Raw genomic sequence first — 7,184 nt, 5'->3', positions numbered from 1 at the left:
CGTCGCGTTTGTGGCCGGTGGGTCAGTCTGTGCGCGGTTGGAGAGCGCTGGTTTGACCTCGTCCTTGTGGTTTTGGCAGCGTTCTGTTTGTTTGCTCTTTTGCCTGTGTAGAGATGGCGTGTCCGCCGTCCTTGCTGCTGGAGTATCGTTTGGAGGTCGTTGAGGCGTTTTGCTTGGGGAGCTTTATTTCGTGTCGCTGTGTGTGCCTGTCTGGCAGCTCTCGCGTCCTTTGTCCCTCTAGCGGCCCGTCGCGTTGCGCTGTTTTGGTGCTCAGTTTGTTTGTTATTTCCGCTAGAGGGGGTATCTTCTCCTTTGGCATTTACCTATGGAGCAACAACTAATGCGAGCTTGCGTAAGTAAGCTGGGTTAGTTGGGCGTAAGGCCCAATGCGTAACTGTTAGACTAACTGTTTCGCAACGGCCCGTGTCCTCAGGGCCGTCATTTATTGCGCGCATTAAGCTGGTTAGCTTATCTTGTTTTTGTTGTTCAGCGCGCGCCCGCCCGCCCGCCCGTTTCTGGCGCAGCCTCGCGTTAGTTCAGTTGCGGTGTCTCTTTCTCCGTTCGTTAGGCCCGTCTTCTTCGGGCCTCTCAGTCCTTTTCTCTCTTTCATTCTTTGTAACAGAAAATGGCATTTACCTATGGAGCAACAACTAATAGCACTTAGCATATACTTTATGTGTGCCCACGTGCACCGCGTTGTGGGTTGCCTCAACCTGCACGTATGTGTGCCCACGGTTACACGTGCGGCTTACACGTGTGTGTAACATGTCGCACGTGTGTTACACGTGCATTATGTGTAACACATGTAACCTGTGTCCGTGTGTAACCGCGGTGTATATATACACGGTGTGTAACCGTGTATATATAACCGTGTAACCGCCTGTGTAACACGTTACACGTGTGGGTTACACGCTATGCGTAAGGTCGGGCTTGCCCAAAGGAGGAATTGTCCTAGTCTGTAGTGGGTGCGTTTGAGGGTGCTGCAGTCTATGTTGTGATGAGATTTTGATAAATTGTACGAGCACGGTGAGTGGAATGAGTTGCTATTGCCGATTTTAAGCTTACAAAAAGTTAAGCTCTAGCAATTAGCTAATTAGCTAATTGATGAGCTGTGTTCGTGAAGCAAACTTCCCTCTACCAAAAGACGTTTTGCTATTACCTTCCTCGGATGTGGAAAATTAACCTTCGCTTCCTTCGCACTACCTTGTGTCCGTGTTTTCGTGAGAAGTCATCGTTACAAAGAAAGTACCTGCAAGCAATAAAAACAGCCTTTGTGATAGGGTAGGGCCGGGTGTAGGCGCGGCGCACTACCCCGAAGCGACAAATAGGCCTGCAGACCAACCTACGCTTCAGGGCAGCACCCAAACGTAGCTCTAGGCAAACCCGAGGTAACCAGCACAGTCACTCGCAGCGACACATAACCACGCAAGTCCGTACATCGTACAGTGGCACTCTGAATTATCAGAAAACCTTAGTTTTCTATATGTTTCTATGATATTGTTGTTATAGCCGAAGCACATTTAAAAGACACTCTTGAGGATAAAGACATAGCTTTGGAAGGGTTCCGTATTTTCCGGGTGGAGAGGTCAAAGGAAGCCCTGAGGGCCGATTATGGGGGCGTCGCGCTGTATGTACGGGAGTCACTCATTCGGGGTATTACGGTAGTGCACAAGGACAACCAGCTGCCAGGGTGCGAGGTCACTTGGGCGCGCATTAGCCTTTCTACAGGTAGTAGTCTCCTGATGGGAGCCTGCTACCTCGCACCAGAGACGGCCAGGGTCTTCCCGGATGGTGGAGGCACCGTATCACAGCGCACTGCAGCAGCAGAAGCCCCGTTTTTACCAGGATCCAACAGTCACTGACAGAACTCAGGCTTGGCGATGAGGACGTTCTGATAGCCGGGGACCTTAACGCACGTCTGTCTGGAGCACAGCATGAGCGGAACCGTGCTACCCCAGCAGACCTACCCGCTTACGTGAACGACATCCCGGACTTAGAGCAAGGTCATGGGTTTTGAAGGACTGAGGGACTACCAGAACTATGATGGACTCGGAACTCGAAATTGCCAGGATCAAGTTTACAATTTCTTTGGTGCCCAGCTTGGGGCGCGCTGCAGATCCGAAGGGCTGCTCGTGATGAAGGGCCGGATGAGAGGTTTCCCTAAGGGGTAGGCAGGCGGTAGTATGATAGATTTGTTCATAGCGACTCCACGTGTGCTTCAGCAGTACGCCACCTTTCTGAGGGTGGGAAATCTGATCGAGTTGGATGGATGGGAGCCCACCGACCACCGTCCTTTGATGCTTGTTCTTAATGTGACAGTGGATGATGAAGGCAGGTGTAGGGGGGGTAAAGGCCGGAAAGCCCGGGTGGAGTTTGATATTGGTCGTTACCAGAATTACGCGGAATATTTTGAGGGGGGGTCCCCTACCATGAATGCCTTAAGCCAAGTGGCCCAGGATCTGCAGAGGGGAGTTTGCAACACCACACAAGCTGTCGAACGCATTGGAGGTGCCCTGTACAAAGTCCTGGTGAGGGCCTTCGGTCCTCACCGACCTACCGGCATGACGGCAGGTGGGATTACTGTTTGGTGGAACCGGGAATGTTAGCAAACGCGGCAGCGCACGTTGAAATGTAGTTCCCAACTGGGTCCAGGCCGGGTGAGTAATAAATCGGGTCCGGAATGGGAGGCTTTCTACCACGCGCGGACGGATTACAACCGGGCAAAAAGACATGCAAAGGCGGCATATGAGGAGGACAGGATGAGAGATTTGTGGTCAAATGTCGGCATGGCCAACGAGCTTTGTGGCGGGCTTTAGGAGGGAAGGTGAGGGAGCGATGTGCGATAGATGATACTGAGGTCTTCAGGGAACACTTTGCGGTGCTATGAAACGCAGGTGTGGGGGAGACGGGGCCTGATGGTGCGAACCGGTTTTTGAACTTCATTACCTTTGGGCAGCCCCTAGAGGGGCAGGAATGGGTGTCATCCCACTCGGTTTTGGGCAGGACTGCGAAGGCAGCAGAAATCCCCCCCCTTCACGCTGGACCCCCCCCCTTTCTCACGCTAGACCCCCCCCTCACGCTGGAGGAAGTCGCACATGCTGTTGACCGGCTGCCTAACAGTAAGGCACCAGGTTTGGAAGTAGCGCCGTCAGAATGTTACCGCTATGCGTGTTTGCCTCGAGAGGAAGAAGGCTGCGCGACGGCTAATGGTAGGGGCAGGCGACGGGGGGAAGTGAATCAGCTTGTTCCGGTACTGCACGTGCTTTTGGAACATATCAGGGCGACTGGGTACTTTCCACGGCAGTTTACAACTACCATCCTCACCCCAATTTACAAGAAGGGGGGTCCCAGCATGCCGAGTAACTACCGGGGCATAGCAGTAGGGGGCGCCTTGGCGAAATGTTACGCGCTGGTCCTTCTGGATAGGCTCTTTCGCACGGGGGAGACGCTCTCACTTAGGCACCGAGGTCAAGCGGGTTTCAGGAGAGGATTCGGTACTACACATTATCTCTTTGCCAAGCAGTACCTTACCGCTAGGCATAGCCAACCGGGACAGCGGCCGTTAATCATTGTGCAAATTGACTTTGAGAAGGCGTTTGACAAGGTGCCGCGGGAGATAATGTGGCTTCGTCTGCAAGAGAGAGGGGTTGAAGGGTCCATGCTGCGGTCGCTGATGCGGGCGTATGACAAGGTTACAATGGTCATCAAGACGAATGGCAAGGCTGGAGGTGAATTTGAGTCAAAACAGGGCGTGAAACAAGGCTGTCCATTATCAACCGAGCTGTTTGGACTCTACATTGAAACTCTCGCGGACGTCATCGCTATGCACGACGGTGTTAACACCGGGGCAGGGCCAGAGGATGCACCGGAGGTTGGAAATGAGTGGGTGTCCATCCTCCTCTATGCCGATGACGTTCGTCTTCTGGCAACAACACCGGGACGCATGGGGGAGCTGCGCAACATTGTGGACATGTTTTGTGATGATTTTGGGATACATCCAAATGTGTCGAAATGTGAACGCATCGTTTTTGCAAGGGACAGCGAAACTATCAGCGCTGGCCAAGCATTGTGTGATGAGCTTAGGCTGGCTGGAGAGGCCATACCGGCTAAGGATAGTGCACGATATCTGGGGTTAGTGTATGGGCCGGAACGGCAGTTCTGGGCCTGCCGTCAGCAGTTGTATGACACAGCTAGAGCAGCTATGTTCGCGTTGAGTTAGATAATTAGATAAGCTAAAGTTGTTCGCCCCAGATGTGTGTGTGTGTGTGTTACATGGTTGGGGGTGCGTGACCCCATACCTGTAAGACTACCCATACGAGCCGAGGGCCCAAGGGCAATACTACAACGCCTAAAAGCCACGGAGAAAAAGGAAAAAACACCGCACATCAGCCCAGACTAACGTCCAAAGGGGGTAATTGAGTTTCGGTGAGCCCACATACGTTCCAACATCCTCGCCAGACGTGCGGGTTCCCATTGCATGGCCTCCAACATACTCTGTTGATGATCGAATCCCTCTTCAGCACGAATATCATTATAGGCTGGGCATTCCAATAACACGTGTTTTTCATCCTCAATTCGGCTATTAGGACCACAACAGTGGCAAAACCGCTGCCCCCTGGGGACATGGTACTTGCCCCTTCGTGCTCTGTTCGCCTCCAAAGCCCAGCAACATAAACGAAACTGCATTAGCTTACGATGTGCTAAACGAGGAATGAAAACCTTAGCATGTGTTGGCCACATGACGGCTGCGGCTCCCGAAAAGGGCAGCCCCATCCAGTGCTTATACTTCGCCATTTGCACTCCCGGTTGCTTCCCATCTGATGGGTACTCCTCTGGCAAGACAGTCAGACGCGTATGGTCCCAGCCGTTCATCAAACGCTCTCTTAGTGCCGTTATTATCGCTCCTTCTGGTAGAGGTCTACTCAACAACCAGTCAACACGCTCCTTTACCCCCACGACTTCTTGCGGTATTCCGCTCCAAATGTTGCACTCCAAGAAGGAAAACAGTCGTAACATTGAGATTCCCCAACCCTCCCATTCCGGGTTGGTCAGGGCATCGGTTATCTCCTGCCGTAAAACTGCATGAGCAATGGATCCCACTTGCTTTTGGAGGCGGTTCCAGAAACGGAGGATCTGCTTCACCATGTAATATTGTAAGGGGAGTTCAGCCAGCTCCGCGTACAACAGCCTGTGGGATGGCCGTGCCGTCCCCACTACCTGCCTCATGAATAAAATCTGCAGCTGGACTGCACTATCCTTCAAACAGGCTTCGAACATGCCCTCCGCAAGGTTGGCTTTATCCCGCCGCCTTCCCGCCCTGTCCACGACCTCTGCCAGCGCAAAAGGGCCCCACGCCTGGCAGCCATACAACAGAATTGCTCGGACTTGGGTTGCAAAACACCGCATTCGCACATCGGGGGCAAACAGCTTCATTTTGTCCAGCTTTGCGCTTAAGGAAAACATAGCGGACCGACCTGTATCACACAACTGCTGACGGCACGCACTAAAAGGCCGTTCTGGCCCATATACCAAGCCCAGATAGCGAGCGCTATCTTTGGCAGGTACTACCTGGCCTGATAGCCGTAACTGTTGACATCTCCCGCTAAGTTCCGACTGCTGGGTGCCGTCACATGCAAAAACAAGCCTTTCACACTTTGAGACATTTGGTCGCATCCCAAAAGCTTCACAAAACAAGTCCACAAGATGTAGCAACTCAGACATTCGCTCTACTGACGTCGCTAGCAGACTAACATCGTCTGCATACAACAGTATGGAGACGCGCTTGCTGTCCACAAGGGGTGCGTCACACTTACGTGCACCAGCTTCTACAAGGTCATGAGTATCAATCAGATCGGCTAGTGTCTCGATGAAAAGTCCAAACAACTCAGTAGATAAAGGACACCCTTGCTTCACTCCCCAGATGTGAGGATGAGGTGTTCTGATACGCACTACTGTACGATAATGGATACTGGTACGCGCAATACTGTTGTATGGTTGTCAAGCGTGGGGGCCGTTTATGCTATAGCTGAGGTCTTGGACAGGCTCAGGAGGCGGAGTGATGCGAGTAACTTTGCGGAGGGGCCCTTTGAGGCATGCCTAAAGGACAGAGCGGTGCAGCTTCAGATATCCTTCATGCGACAAATTGTAGGAGCTGCCAGACCAACACACCGCTTCATGTTTGCAGAGCTGTCACAGCTACCACTACATTACCACGTTGTCAAGCAGGTTGTGAGGTTTTGGAACCATGTCCGCTTACAGCGTGGGTCTGTGGCACACCAAGTTTTGCGACAGGAGGTCGCAGAGTCCCTCTCCAACCCCAAAGGGGCCGGATGGGGGACACTACTCCTCCATTTTGTATGTTTTCTGGGACACGACGTATGGAACGAGGCAACGCAAGGGCTACACGAGGTAGACAAACGAGTGGAGTGGCTGATGAACAGGCCAATGCCAGAAGGTGTATTTTGGAGTTCAAGGACCGATTAGTGAGTGGTTGGAAGCATACACGTTTAGATGTCCAGCCAGACGTGTACCCGTCAGACGGCAAGCAACCAGGAATTCACATGGCGAAGTATAAGCATTGGATGGGTCTGGCGGCTGAACAAGCGGGCAGGAAGGAGGTGCTCCTGTATATCACAATGTTTATCCCCTGTTCAGCGAATCGCAAGCTTATGCAGTTTAGGCTTTGCTGTTGGGCATTGGCGGCTAACATAACGCGTAAGGGACGGCGCTATATGCCTAGGGAGGAGCGAGTATGCCCTTGCTGCGGCACTGATAGCCATATCGAGGATGAGCAGCACATCTTGCTGGACTGTCCAGTGTACGATAAAATCAGATCCGATATGGATTTCCCACGCTTCGAGCACATGAAGGACGCTATGAAGTGGGAACCTGTGTGAAACAGGGTAGTGTATCTTCGCCCGTGGCAGCTACCCTGCGAAACCCTGCCTTCCCCGGTATTTCGGGCACCCTCATCCAGTCACCCTAGTCAACTTTTCAGTGGATCGATGAGGTTCTCATCCACCAGCATCCAACGGAATCTGCCGGATTATCAGTGGCTCAACTCCAATCCTGGTTGGCTCGCAGATTAACTTTATCCCAGATCACCACAGTCTATCAACTAGGGGTACAATACCTTCCATTATCGGAAGGTTTTTCGACCCTGACGGGTATCGACCCTGACAGGA

Source organism: Volvox carteri, assembly GCF_000143455.1.
Source record: "Volvox carteri f. nagariensis unplaced genomic scaffold VOLCAscaffold_45, whole genome shotgun sequence".
NCBI classification, from domain to species: Eukaryota; Viridiplantae; Chlorophyta; class Chlorophyceae; order Chlamydomonadales; family Volvocaceae; genus Volvox; species Volvox carteri.
Note: the sequence above shows the minus strand (reverse complement) of the source record.